The sequence below is a fragment of the Puma concolor genome, chromosome A2 (assembly GCF_028749965.1).
Source record: "Puma concolor isolate L17-30 chromosome A2, mPumCon1.1.hap2, whole genome shotgun sequence".
Taxonomy (NCBI): domain Eukaryota; kingdom Metazoa; phylum Chordata; class Mammalia; order Carnivora; family Felidae; genus Puma; species Puma concolor.
In genome coordinates this window covers 144,728,690-144,744,502 of record NC_141668.1, presented here as the reverse complement: position 1 = coordinate 144,744,502, position 15,813 = coordinate 144,728,690, and the positions used below count along the sequence as shown (strand labels likewise).

General features: G+C 36.1%; 1 pseudogene; it reads right to left on the bottom strand.

Annotated features, from left to right (window-relative positions):
- Positions 1-15,425: 15,425 nt before the first annotated feature.
- Positions 15,426-15,553, bottom strand: LOC112853066 (U4 spliceosomal RNA; annotated as a pseudogene).
- Between the last annotated feature and the right edge of the window lie 260 nt (positions 15,554-15,813).

The window sequence follows — 15,813 nt, the reverse complement described above, 5'->3', positions numbered from 1 at the left end:
CTTTATAAGAGAGAGGCAGTGGAAAATCACAGACAGAAGAGGACAAGACAGTATGACCACAGAAGTGGAGATTGGAGTGATGTGGTCACAAACCAAGGAATACTGGCAACCACCAGAAGCTGGAAGAGGAAAGAAATGAGTTCTCTCTAGAGCCTACACAGGAACTACATGCCCGCCAACATGTTGATTTTGGCTCAGTGATGCTGATTTGGTACATCTGGTCTCTAGAACTGTGAGAGAATAAATTTCTGTTGTGGTAAACCACCAAGTTTTGGTTATTTGTTGCAGCAGCCACAGGAAACTAATGTAGTGTATGAGAATGAATAGTTTCTTCTACTCTGTGGAAATCCTTTATGGTCTTTAAGATGAAATTGAACCTTATTTCATGATTCTTTGAATTGTGACAAATTTATTTTTCTTGCCTATTTTAAATCCTTGGTTTTTCAGTTTTTTGATGCAACAGCCAACTTGAACTTATTTCTTTTTGAAATGCAATATCTCCTGTTTTCACAATTCTGTCTCTGATGTAAGAATCTAATAAGGATAGCCTAAAAGTAAAGAGATTAAACTTAAGCTATTTCAGTTCTATGTACATTGTTCTGTAATTTTTATCAGTCTTTATAAAGTTTGTACCATTTCAGTCATAAGAACATTTCTAGAAACAAGTATTTCCTCTTTTCAGAAGTACAAATTTAAGCTTCTGAAAGATAAAATATGTACTTAAATAATTTGTATCTATTTTCATTCTCTAAACATTTTGAAAGATTCATCTAAGCAGAAAAGAACAAAATAACTTTAAGATAGTTTAAAAAACTATTTTCCACTGGAGACTACCAAATTATTTCTCTCTCACATATTCTCTCTTTTTCTCTCTTCTTGACACAAACATATACACCACACACACACACATACACACACACGCCCACCACCACCACCACCACCACCACCACCATCATAAATACACAAATGGGATCACATGTTTTATACTTTAAAAATGTAGTATTTTATGCTTTGCTTTAAAAATGTAGCATTTTCTTTTTTTCTTGGCTTCCTTTTCCTTCTCACCTTCCTCCCATTCCCTTGTCCCACATCACCAAACTTTCCTATCTGGAAAACCCATGTTAACAATCTGGTATATATCCTCTTGTATTAGCCTTAGTGGTCATATAGTCATGAACAAACATGACTATATCATTGTTTGACGAAATGACTAGATCATTGTTTGACAAAAATGGGATTATGATATTATACAATACTTTGTGTAACTTTAAAAAATTATTTAATAATACTCATGGATATTCTTCTAAGTCTGTTGGTTTAGCTCTAATTCATTTTTTTTTGATAGAGGCATAATAGTCATTAATGTGACTTGACCAGTTAACATCCTCTTATTGAAGGGCACCACTTACTTTGTAATATTTTGCTACCTTGAATAGTGCTGTTATAAATATTCTTGTAAATACATTTTTGCATATGAGCACTTTTATAGGGGAGATTCTGAGGTATAGGATTGCTAGGACAAAGGCTATAGGTAATTTAGTTTTAATAAGTACTGCCAGACTGTTTCCAAAAAGGCTATACCAATTCATATTTTCATCAGCAGTGTAGAGATATGTCCATTTTCCTCTCATCCCTGCAAGGAATGGACATTATTACTCTTTCATTTTTGCCTTTACACTAGGTAGAAAATATTGTATTGATTATTGTTCTTTTCCTTACTTTTAATGAGGTTGAGTATCTTTTTATATGTTTGCAGTCATTTGGATTTGCTCTTTCCATATTCTTTGACCATTTTTCCATTGGGATATTTAATTTTCCTGTTGATTAAAAAAAGACACTTGTGTATTATAGATTTTACCCCACCAGCTCTCATTTCTATTGGAAATATATCCTCAAATCTATATATGTTTTTGTGGACTTTGTTTATTATATCTTTCTCCATACAAGTGTTTAACAATTATCTATTGTGTGGGTTCATCTATTCTTTTGTTATCTCTGGGTTTTCTGTCTTTATTATAAAGGTCTTCTGTACCTTCTAGATTATACATGTAGTCTTCTAGATTTATTATGTTTTATTTTTTTTATGGTTTAGTCTTTATCTGAGATTTATTTTTGTTTAAGTTGCAAGAGAGAGGTCCACCTATGTTTTCTTCCAGATGAATAACCAACTTGGTCTATGTTGTTTAAAACTGTTCATTCCTTTTTTAGCTGAACTAAAATAAAATTTCTGATATATATTTAATCCTCAAATTTAGAGAAATCTGGTTGTGGATTTTCTGTTTATTACATGGACTACCCAGTGAATACGTTGGTGCCATTATGATATTATTTTGATTACAATAGAGTATTAAAGTTCTAATATTTGTTAAGACATGCAATCCTTTATTCTTCTTCTTCATCTTTTTCCTAGTTCCTTCTGGGCTTTTTCCCCCCTCTCTTAGATCTAAACTTTAAGGTAAGTGGATCTAATTCTTAAAAGTCTCTCAGTTCTGTTTTAATTGTATTAAATTAATTTTTGGATTCTTTTGGTGGTTTTGAAATCCTCCCATTCAGGAATGTCATACTTCTTTGCATTTATTCAAAGAGATATTGACTTCTGTATATTTATATTATTCAGCTCTTTGATAACTTCATTAAATTTAGTGGTAGTTTACTAGAGTCACTTTGGTTCATAAGGCACAGAATCCTATAATCAGCAAATAAGGGGGGGCCTGTGTGGCTCAGTTGGTTAAGCGTCCAACTCTTGATTTCGTCTCAGGTCATGGTCTCATGGTTTGTGAGTTCAAGCTGTGCATTGGGCTCTGCACTGACAGTGGGAAGCCTGCTTTGGATTCTCTCTCTCCCCCCCCACCCCTCTCTGCTCCTCCCAAACTCATGCTCTCTCTCTCTCTCTTTCTCTCTTTCTCCGTCTCTGTCTCTCTCTCTCAAAAAAAAAAAAAAAAAAAAGCAAAACAAAACACAAAAGGCTATTATCTCTTTTTTCCCCAATATTTATACCTGTTATTTTATCTTCTTGCTGTATTTTATTTTTTTGAACTGCCAAGTTACTATTAAACTAAAGATGATAAAAGTCACCTCAGTATAGCTCCCAACTTAAAATGGGCTTAGTGTTTCATAATTTAGGAAATTATTTTTCAGTCATTGGTAAATAAACTTTATCATATTTGAGTCATTGGTGTGTATTCTGTTTTTATTTAGCTTTTATGTCAGAGATAGCTGCTTAGTTTTATCTAAGGCCCTTTCAGCAAACATTGATATTATCATGTGCTTTTTCTTCTTTAATTTAATGATATGATGAATTTATAATTTTAGATTTCCTGATATTAAGTCACTCTTGAATTCCTATAATATACTTTAGTTGATCATGTGGTATTATTATTCTTTGCTGCATTGTTGGATTACATTGCTAAGATGTTTTTTCATCATTTCATCCTTACTCATGAATTATACTGGTCTACAGTTTTCTCCTATGTGGTTTGCACAAGCTGTACTTTAAAAATATCTGTTAAAAATATTTCGCTAATGGTTTTGTTAATCAAGTACAGAGTCAAATTTTGTGAATGCAAGTATTCATCCAACAAATATTGATCAAGCTCAGTTCCAAGCCAGCTTTTTTTCTAGGTGCTGGTGACATAGCAGTCAACAGCACAGATATATACCTTGCTTTGTGGGGTTTATATTTTAATGAAATGACAATATTCCATTGAGACATAAAGATATCATTAAGTTTAATTATTTCATTTAATTCCTCTCTGTCCATATTTATTTTTTTGTGTACCAGGTTTGTTCAACTCTGAAAAGGTTCACTACTATTTTAATTTACCAAGCTCTGCTTCATTTGTAATATATTTGTTTCTTATTTTAGATGCTGTATTTTTTGATGCCTATAGATTTATAACTGTTAGATTATGTAATTGTACTACATGATATTCTCGCTATATTAGATTAGTCTTTATTAATATTAACATTGCTGCTGCTTTTTCTTTTGTTTGCTTGTATTAATCTCTTATAAAGTGATTTTCAGGCTTGGTTTCTTTTATTTGGGTAAATGTAGTTGGGTTTTGTTTTATACCCTGATATGACTATCTCTCTTTTTTAATGTGAGAATTTGGTTTTGCCATATTTAGTATTATGACTATGTAGTTGATGTTATTTCTTTTATGCATTTATTTATTCACTTATTCAGCACGCATATGTTAAGTGCCTCCTACGTATCAATGTATTCAGCAATGAATACAACAGATAAAATCCCAAACTTGTGATATTTACATTGTAGTTGGGAGCCTAAAGATAATAAATATAATAAAAATCAGAAAAATATTGAGTATATTAGAAGGTGATAGAAGTTATGCAGAAAAAAACACAGTAAGATTATGGGCAACATTAAGAAGGTTATAATTTTAAATAGAGTGGACAGAGTGGGTCCCCCTGAGAAAAAGACACTTGAGAACAGAATTGAAGAAGATGAGGAGGTGAATCAAGTGGGATCTGAGAGTATAGTTTTCTAGGCAGAAGAAATGGCATGCTGTCAGATTTTAGTGTGTCTGGCATGTTCAAGTTACACATCAGGATAGCTAATGTGGTGGGTTTGGTAGAGAAGGAGATGAAAGGAAGACTGTGAGGCTCAGAGAAGCTTGATAATTATTGAAAATTATTTTTTTTAATGTTTATTTATTTATTTTTGAGAGAGAGCCCAATTTGGGAAGGGACAGAGAGAGAGGGAGACAGAGAATCCCAAGCAGGCCCCCGGCTCTGAGCTGTCAGCACAGAGCCTGATGTGGGGCTCGAAACCATGAATTATGAGATCATGACCTGAGCCGAAGTCGGCTGCCTAACTGACTGAGCCACCAAGGCAACTGATAATCATTTAAAAAGGAATAAATTAGGAAGCCATTGACAATTAAAGAAATGTATTTAACACATTTATAGAGGTATATATTTACATAAAATGAAATGTACTCTGATGAGTTTTAAAACATTTATATATTTGTATAAATACCACCATTATAAATATATAAGGAATTTTTATTAACCAGAAAGTTCCTTTGTGCCCATCTTAGTCAATAACCAGATCCCATCTCTGGCTTCAGGCAACCACTAATCTTTTTTTTTTTTTTTTTTTTTTTTTTTTGTCACTAAAGATTAGATTTGTCTTTTCAGATCTTTATACAAATGCAATCGTATAGTACCCTCTGGTTTCTTTTGCTGAGCATAATGTTCTTGGAATTCACCCATGTTGTATGTATTAGAAGTTACTTTTTTATTGCTGAATAATATTCTATTGTTTGAGTACACCTTAGTTTAATTAGCTATTCGGTGTGTGAAGGACATTTGAGTTATTTCCAGTTTTTGACTATTATGAATAAAGCTGTCAAAAATATGCATATACAAGTCTTTGTATAGACATATGTTTTCATTTTTCTTGAATAAATATCTGGGAGTGGAATGGCTGGGTCACATAGTAAGAGCATATTCCACTCTATATGTGCTATTTTCCAAAGAAATCAAACCATTTTGTATAAGTAATGCTGTAGAGTTCCTGTTGCTCCATATCCTCATCAACACTTGATAGTGTCAGGCTTTTAAATATTATTTACTCTAATGCATGTGGAGTGGTATCTCATTATTTTAATTTGCAATGCCCTGATAATTCATGATATTGAGCTCCAACTCATGTGCTTCTTATTTATTAATGTATCTTCTTTTGTGGAAATTCTGATCAAATCTTTGCCTATTATTTTTATTGGTTTGTTTGGCTTCCTTTTATTGAATTATAAGAATCAATAAAAGTCATAGCATATGATTTGTATATATAGTCCTTTGTTGTGTGTGTGTGTGTGTGTGTGTGTGTGTGTGTGTGTGTACGTGCATGTGTATACATGTATATACTAATGGATAACTAACTATAGCCAATGTCAAAATAAATGAAATAATATGTAACATTAACATATCAATTAAAAATGCTAACTCCTATTTGGAATTAAGTTTTTAAGAATAACTTCTGGGTCAGAACAATTTCTCATTACAGTGCTGTGATTTTTAAAAGCTAGACAGCCAGTTACTGTGCAACACTCATTTATGTCTACATATTTTGTAACTCACAGTGCAGAAGTATTACTGCAAATTCTTTCACTTCAAATTTTATCATTAACTCTCCACTGGTTACAAACTAAAGAGTTTAATTTTACTTGGCATATATCCTTCCATTCCCTTTGGTTGGCTGAAAATGCATAGCATGGCCATGTTATACCTATAGGTGTTATATATTACAACTCACACTGTTCCCTCTTTCAGCTCTTCAGCTCAATTGATCTAGAATTACTCTGATTATCTATCTAGCATGACCTTCTGAATTTTCACAAGGATGAAGTTCTATGTCAGAGCCTTAAAAAGATGCATTTACCATTTTAGCTACTTGTGGTCAATAGGAAGATTTATTTTCCCAAAAGTCACTTAATTCCACCATAATATCTTCTTTACCTTAGGAAGAACAACAGTGTATTTCTTTGTGCTCAGCTCAGCCTGCCAGCTGAGTCCTTCTCCTATGCTGTTTCTCTTCCACATCCTCCTTCCTGTGTTTGCTTAGTGTACAAATACCAGAAACCAACCTTTCCATCTCCTGTGAATTAGAAAATATTATCACAGCCAGGGTATTGTTGAAAATTAAATTTAACAAATAAAAGTGTAGTGAAGTTTTAAATATAAATCAGACACATCCCTAGGATTTGCTTTTAACTGCACACCTTCTAAGAAATTATATTTTTACTCCCAGCAAATTACCTAGGAGAAAAAAATGACAAGAGTAATCTATTTTTTTCACAGCTGGTTGGTTGGCCAGAGTTTCTCATCAAGGAGTACATGCTGTTTGCTCCCCAGATGGACAGCCTGGATGAGCTACAAATCCACAGAGCCTGGGACACAAGGTGGAAATTATACTGCCAGTGCTTTTAATCTTGCACAGCTCTGCACACTCGAAATTGCAAGTGGCCCATTTCCAAATGAACATCTATTGGGACAATATCCTATATCTTGTCAGAATGAGTCCCATTAAATCCTCAGCTGGAATTAGACCAAAAACTTGTAATAATTATGGGAAACTTATTAAAAAGTTGAAGCCCTAGACTGTGACAGTGAAAACACTTAGGCTGCATTAACAGTAATTGAAATCTCTGTGAGTATTTCTTTTCAATCAGTTCTTGTTGATGGCCAAGCAAAGAATGCCCAAATGAGAAGGTGTGAAACCCAAACACCCAACTTCTAAGGGGGTAATTATCTTTTGTTTCATTACAAAATGTAGCATTAGAATGCTAGTGAACTGATCTCTTGGGAGCCAAGGCACCTGCCAGAAGGCTGTCCCTGGCTCCCATCATGAGCTTGGGTCTTGCCACTGTGTCCACCAACAGGATGCAGTCTCTTTGGGCCTGTGCTTCACGTCATGGGTCTCCTTTCCTCTCTCTTCTGCCACTCTACCTTGAAAACTCACTGCTTCCCCTAGCAAGTCCTGAATGTTAAGAACAAGAGTATTAAATAAATAGCTTTAAAACCTGGCCTAGTGAACATTTGGCTAGTAAGTTTAGGGCTTTGCTTTGAAAGCAGAAAATATTAAAGTAATCTTTTCTGCATTTCAGTCACAAGGATGAATCTACTTTCAATGTGATTCAATCTACTTTCCTCAGATGGGAAAGTTTGTAAAAGGAAAAATTTCAAGTTAGGAGACTTTTTCAGCTTGTGTTTTGAGTCTCTTTTTTCAGCTTGTTTTTCAGTAATTTTTACAATGAGGAAGCAGTACACCTGATCATGTTTGGCTTCTCATTTCTGTATTGCTAGGGGTGATTCTTGGGAAACCTTAATTTTGATTTGTTTTGACTTTTATAGCTCAGGATGACTTAAAGAGAGAATTTGGACTCTTGAGAGAGGAACTATAGAGAAAAAGACCCTCAAATTTTGGGCTCATGGAGGGTATAGACCATTCTTAATGGCAAGTCTGATTTATAGAGTGTATCTAGTGAATGCAATTGTATCTACTTTTTACAGAAATTCCAATGCTCAACAAATGCTGCAAGTAGGTCAAACCTTCACTGGAAAACCAGGTTGGGTTGCAGACACCAGATGACAGGAGGGGCAGTGACAGATTGGAGTGACCCAGAGTACTGGAACAATGATGGTGAGAAACTTAAAAGTAGATTTTGTGTGCAGGGGTCAAAGAGGGGACATCTGGGGAGTCCCACTGGGGAAGACTCACTATGCATGGCTATAGAGGGCAGAGGTGTGACATGAGGGTCAAAGGAAGGACACCCAGATAGGCTGTTGTCCCAGAACAAGGAGAATAAGCTGCCAAAGATGAGAATGCATCCTATTTCTGTCGGTGTTCAGGGAAGGTCTGGGCAATCAGTTGGAATTACGGTGGAGGTGACCTATTCAAGTCTGAATGATTGAAGGAAATAGAAAACTCTAGGTCCCTCCCAATTCAAATATGCCATGGTTTTATAACAATCCATTTATTTGTTTCAAGAGGATGAGACATATTTTGTAATTAGTATCATCCAAATGAATGCCAACACTCTATAGGAAAACCATTTTTCCTAAATACGTTACAGATTCTACTGTTATGATCTTCATAATGTTTTTTTCTTAGATCTTATGATATCAACCCTACTTTAGTTAAATTTAAATTTATCATGAATTCTAAGGTAGCTAAAATTTAAGGAATTTACTTCTGAAATGATGGATCATAATGAAGAGGATAATACTCCCCAACCACTTTAAACACTTAAAAACATAAGATATTGTATTTTGAAGGGTGGAAAGCATCTTTAGAATGGATTCAGAATTCCCTATGCAACATTTGTGATCTTTATATTTTATGTTGTGAGAGGGTAGTGACAATATTAGTACATTTTCTGTTACTTAAAATAGGCTCCTGATAGAAGACTTAAGCTCTAGAACAGAATTGGAATCTCTGTCTTTTTAGCTAATACATTATTCTTAGATTGTTAAATGATAGCTATAATAAAATGATACTTCAGGGCCCCAAAATGAGTTCTTGTGCAAAGCTACAATAGGAAAGTATTGAGTGACAACACAGAAGATCATTAACTCTATTTTCATTGAAACCAATAGCTGTAATGTATTTCCCTGTACAGTGAGCTAGTGTGCCCTGGCCTGATTGTGTTCAGAGGATTGATTAATGATAACATCTTAATCTTGCCTCCCTAAGTATGGGGTGTGAAGAAGGGAGGAGGCCTGGGAAGCAGTGAAAATGGCAGGAGTGTGGACAAGAGAATTAAGGGACAGAAGATATACCATTACTTCTTACTAGACAATGTTTAGCTTATACTTTTTTTTATTTAAACATTTATTTTTTTATTTTTATTTTTTAATGTAATTTATTGTCAAATTGGCTAACATACAGTGTGTAAAGTGTGCTCTTAGTTTTGGGGGTAGATTCCCGTGGTTCATCGCTTACATAAACACCCAGGGCTCATCCCAACAAGTGCCCTCCTCAATGCCCATCACCAATTTTCCCCTCTCCCCCACTCCCCCCATCTACCCTCAGTTTATTCTCTGTATTTAAGAGTCTCTTATGGTTCGCTTCCCTCCCTCTCTGTTTGTAACTATTTTTTCCCCTTCCCTTCCCCATAGTCTTCTGTTACATTTCTCAAGATCCACATGAGTGAAAACATATGATATCTTTCTCTGACTGACTTATTTCACTCAGCATAATACATTCCAGTTCCATCCACGTTGCTGCAAATGGCATGATTTCATTCTTTCTCATTGCCACATAGTATTCCATTGTATATAAACCACATCTTTGTCCATTCATCAGTTGATGGACGTTTAGGCTCTTACCATAATTTGGCGATCGTTGAAAGCACTGCTCTAAACATTGGGGATACTTGTGCCCATATGAATCAGCACCCCTGTATCCTTTGGATAAATTCCTAGTAGTAGGATAAATTCCTAGTAGTGCTATTGCTGGGTCATAGGGTAGATCTATTTTTAATTTTTTGAGGAACCTCCACACTGTTTTCCAGAGTGGCTGCACCAGTTTGCATTCCCACCAACAGTGCAAGAGGGTTCCTGTTTCTCCACATCCTCTCCAGCATCTGTAGTTTCCTGAGTTGTTCATTATAGCCACTCTGAGTGGCATGAAGTGATATCTCAGTGTGGTTTTGATTTGTATTTGCCTGATAATGACTGACATTGAGCTTTCATGTGTCTTTTGGCCATCTGGATGTCTTCTTGGTTCAATTGTAAATAGGATTCGTTTCCTGATTTCTCCATTTGTTCCTTCATTATTGGTGTATAGAAATGCAACTGATTTCTGTACATTGATTTTGTACCCTGTGACTTTGCTGGATTCATGTATCGGTTTTAGCAGTCTTTTGGCAGAGTCTTTCAGGTTTTCCATGTAGAGTATCATGTCATCTGTGAAAAGTGAAAGTTTGACTTCTTTGCCAATTTTGATGCCTTTTATTTCATTTTGTTGCCTGACCACTGATGCTAGGCCTTGTAACACTATGTTAAACAACAGTGGTGAGAATGGACATCCCTGTCGTGTTCCTGATCTTAGGGGGAAAGCTCTCACTTATTACCCATTGAGGATGATATTAGTTGTGGGCTTTTTACATATGGCTTTTATGATGTTTAAGTATATTCCTTGTATCCCAACTTTCTCGAGGGTTTTTATTAAGAAAGGATACTGTATTTTGTCAAATGCTTTTTCTGCACCTATTGACAGGATCATGTGGTTCTTATCCTTTCTTTTATTAATGTGATGAATCACATTGATTGATTTGCAAATATTGAACCAACCCTGCAGCCCAGGAATGAATCCCACTTGATCATGGTGAATAATACTTTTTATATGCTCTTGAATTCAATTTGCTAGTATCTTGTTGAGAATTTTTGCATCCATGATCATCAGGGATATTGACCTGTAATTCTCCTTTTTTGTGGGTCTCTGTCTGCTTTGGGAATCAAGGTAGTGTTAGCTTCATAGAATGAGCCCAGAAGTTTTCCTTCTGCTTCTATTTTTTGGAACAGATTGAGAAGGATAGGTATTAACTTTGCTTTAAATGTCTGGTAGAGTTCCCCAGGGAAGCCATCTGGCCCAAGACTCTTATTTGTTGGAAGATTTTTGATAACTGATTCAATTTCTTCAGTAGTTTTGGGTCTGCTCAAATTTTCTATTTCTTCCCATTTAAGTTTTGGTAATGTGTGGGTATCTAGGAATTTGTCCATTTCTTCCAGGTTGTCCAGTTTGTTGGCATATAATTTTTCATAGTATTCCCTGATAATTGCTTGTATTTCTGAGGGATTAGTTGTGATAAATCCATTTTCATTCATGATTTTATCTATTTGGGTCCTCTCTGTTTTCTTTTTGAGAAGTCTGGCTAGGGGGTTGTCAATTTTATTTATTTTTTCAAAAAACCAACTCTTAGTTTCATTGAGCTGGTCTACTGTTTTTTTTTTTTTTTTTTTTTTTTTTTTGGATTCTATGTTGTTTATTTCTGCTCTGATCATCTTCATTATTTCTCTTCTTCTGCTGGCCTTGGGGTTTCTTTTGTTGTTCTGCTTCTAGTTCCTTTAGGTGTGCTGCTAAATTTTGTATTTGCTATTTTTCTAGATTCTTGAGATAGGCCTGGATTGCAACATATTTTCCTCTTAGGACTGCCTTTGCTGCATCCCAAGAGTTTGGACTGTTGTGTTTTCATTTTCATTTGTTTCCATATATTTTTAAATTTCTTATTTAATTGCCTGGTTGACCCATTTGTTCTTTAGTAGGATGTCCTTTAACTTCCATGCATTTGGAGGTTTTCCAAACTTTTTCCAGTGGTTGATTTCAAGTTTCATAGCATTGTGATCTGAAAGTGTGCATGGTATGATATCAATTATTTTATATTTATTGAGAGCTGTTTTGTGACCTGTATGTGATCTATCTTGGAGAATGTTCCATGTACACTCGAAAAGAATGTGTATTATGCTGCTTTAGGATGACAAATTCTGAATGTATCTGTCAAGTCCATCTGGTTCAGTGTATCATTCAGGGCCATTGTTTCTTTATTGATTTTCTGTCTAGATGATCTTTCCATTGTTGTAAGTGGAGTATTAAAGTCCCCTGCAATTATCACATCCTTACCAATAAGATTGCTTATGTTTGTTTTATATATTTGGGTGTTCCGAATTCGGTGCATAAACACTTATAATTGTTAGCTCTTCTTGATGGATAGACCCCATAATTATGATATAATGTCCTTCTTCATCTTTTGTTATAGCCTTTAGTTTAAAACCTAGTTTGTCTGATATAAGTATGGCTACTCCAGCTTTCTTTTGACTTCCAGTAGCATGATAGATGGTTCTCCATCCCCTCACTTTCAATCTGAAGGTGTCCGCAGGCCTAAAATGGGTCTCTTGTAGACAGCAAATAGATGGGTCTTGTTTTTTTTATACATTCTGATACCTTATGTCTTTTGATTGGAGCATTTAGTCCATTTACATTCAGTGTTATTATTGAAAGATATGGATTTAGAGTCATTGTGTTATCTGTAGGTTTCATGCTTGTAGTGATGTCTCTGGTCCTTTGTGGTCTTTGCAACATTTCACTCACAGAGTCCCTCTTAGACTCTCTTGTAGGGCTGGTTTAGTGGTGATGAATTCCTTCAGTTTTTGTTTGGGAAAACTTTTATCTCTCCTTCTATTCTGAATGACAGGCTTGCTGGATAAAGGCTTGCATATTTGCTTGGCTGCATATTTTTCCTATTCAGCATGTTGAAAATTCCCTGCCACTATGTTTAGCTTATACTTAAGTTTTCTTTTCTCTATTGCTATTATCCTCCCTGTCAGCCACCATGATGTCTTGTTTGGTTTTTGCTTGCATCATTGAAGATGCATAGGGAATAATCGCTTCTCCTAGTTCCTTCAGAGGGTAAAATTAAAAAAAAAATAGTGGTGTTTTATATTCATTTTCTATTGCTTTCTGCACAATTATCACAGGCTGTGTTTGGTTCTTGACTCAATTTCTTTTCCTAGTCTCTCAGTTATGACCAGGAAGAGAAGAGCTTCCTCTATTGGTCTCTCCGGTGCCCTGGCCTTACTTATAACCTGGGTGAGCTCGGATTTGCCTTGGCTCTTTTTTTTTTTCCTTTAAAGTTTATTTATGAGAGAGAAGTGGGACAGAGGGGAGGATAGAAAGAGAAAGAATCCTAAGCAGGCTCTGCATTGTCCACACTGAGCCCATTGTGGAGCTTGAGTCATGATCTGTGAGATCATGACCTGAGTCAAACCAAGAGTCAGATGCTTAACCAACTGAGCCACCAGGTGCCCCTCATTTGCCTTGACTCTTAAGTGCAGTCAGAATCCACTTTCTTTTTTTCTTTTTTAAAAATCTTTATTTATTTTTGAGAGAGAGGGAGGGAGAGAGACAGAGCATGAGCAGGGGAGGGGCAAGAGAGAGGGAGACAGAGAATCTGAAGCAGGCTCCAGCTCTGAGCTGACAGCACAGAGCCCGACATGGGGCTTGAACGCACAGACAGTGAGAGCATGACCTGAGCCGAAGTCTGAGGCTCAACCTACTGAGCCACCCATGCTCCCCCTTTTTTTAATGTTTATTTATTTTTGAGAGGGGGTAGGAAGGGGCAGAGAGAGAGGGAGCCACAGAATCTGAAGCAGGCCCCAGGCTCTGAGCTGTCAGCATAGAGCCCAATGTGGGGCTCAAACTCACTAACTGTGAGATTGTGACATGAACTGAAGTTGGATGCTTAACTAACTGAGCCACCCAGGTGCCCCAGACTCCACTTTCTTCTCTAGAGCTGATCCTTGGGGGGCCTCACTTACACTGGGAACCTAAATGCTGGGAAGAGTTTGAGGCCATATTTAACAATTCAGAGGCAAGGGTCAGGTTTCAGTGAAACTACTCAGGTGGCTGTGCAGTCAGAACTTCCAGTACTGTTCTCACCTGTCCAGTTACATTCTCCTTTGGGTGGCTGTTCTGACTCCCAACTTCCTTTACTTTTCTGTCAATCCCCACTCACTAATGAGAAACCCAGTACTTGCACACGGTTCCTTTTCCAACAAAGAGTCTTCCAGTGGGGTGCCCTGTGCAGACTTACCCACACTTCCACATGTCCTACTGTCTTCCTTCCACTGAAGTCTGACTTTGCTCTCTCATAATCTGAGAGCCTCTTTGGTGATTGCAGAGAGTGGTGGATTTGCTTTCTGGATAACACAGCGGCATGTGCTCATCTGAAGGTCATTCTATACAAATGGATTAAGTAGTGTATTTGTTTCCATTGGTGCTGCAGCAAATTGCCACAAAGTTAGTGGTTAAAACAATACAGATGTATTCTCAGAGTTCTGGAAATCAGAAGTCCCAAATCAAGGTGTTGGCAAGGTTGTGCTCCTTCTGGAGGCTTGAGGAGAGAATGTTTCCTTCCCTTTTTAACTTCTAGAAGCTACTCGCATTTCTTGGCTTTTTTTTTTCTTTAATTACTCCAACCTCTTGCTCTGTCCTCACATCTACTGCTTACTCTGATCTCCAGTCTTCTCTTGTAAGGACCTTAATGGTTATATCAGGCCCACCTGAATAATCCTGGATAATCTCCTTGTCACAAGATCCTTAACTTAATCATACCTGCAAAGTCCTTTTTCCTGTTCCAGGGATTAGAAGGGGGACATCTTTGAGTGGCATTTATTCTGCCTGTCGCAAGTAGTATTCAGTGTAGACGCTCTTTAACTCAGTATTTCTCAAAATGAAACAATATACAGACCCCGTTTTAAGAAATAAAATTTTATAGACTCTGCCCTGTGTTGACTTATGTTTATTAGTTTGTTACATGAATGCATAAAAACATTAAACTGCTTATAAAAACTTCGCATTTGTAACTCTTCTACAAAGATAAAACTAAAACAAATTTACAAATTAAATACAATACATAAAGTGCATAAAATTCAAATTAAGTACACTAATTTAATACAATAGATGATATGGTTTCACTGAAAGTGGAATTGCTGAGAAAATTTGAGCATGGTGCTGACCATGGGCATTGGGTTTCTCCTGAGTATAACATGCCTGTCCTACCTGTTGTGTGATGACTCAGTTCTTCCTTGTTTTCCCTCACAGTTGTTGTTCATAGAGGATTCTCTCACATAATTTGGCTTTTACCTTTCTTGAACACTTGCTCATTTCCTCACTTGCCCGAGACAATGAAAATATTACTGTGGATCCCAGTAAAAATACTGGCTCTGAATTTGCACAGCAGTACTTGACTAGGTAATGGTCATCCAGGAGATCCAGAGTATGCTTTCTTAAAAAAGAGGATTATTTTTTAATTGAAAAACCAATCATAATTTCTTACAGAGAATTCATCAGAGGGACTCTGCCTTAACTCTGACATTAATGGTAGAAATCGTAAGCAGTGGAGGAAGCATTTTTCATTGAGAATATTCTTTTATGTAAATCTTACATCACTTAACTTTTAACTTTTTTAATTAGCAATAATTGCACCTCGGATAAACCTCATTGGCTACAATACTGCCACTGCACAAAGCTTAACTTTTAACTTTTTAATCTTTGTACGATACACTAAAGCTCTTGAGGGAGTATTTACAAGACTGCTTTTTCAATAGTCTGTGACTATATATTTGATGGGGGAAAAAAGTAGTTTAGAAAGGAGAGAGTAGGGGATTGACAGAGTGAGAGGGATGTAAGGGGTGATGAGTGGATGAGAAACTGATTATATGAGAGCCCTGGTTTCCATTGTGCTGAACAGTTTGGCTATTGGGTTACATAGTCACCCAGGAAAGAATTTA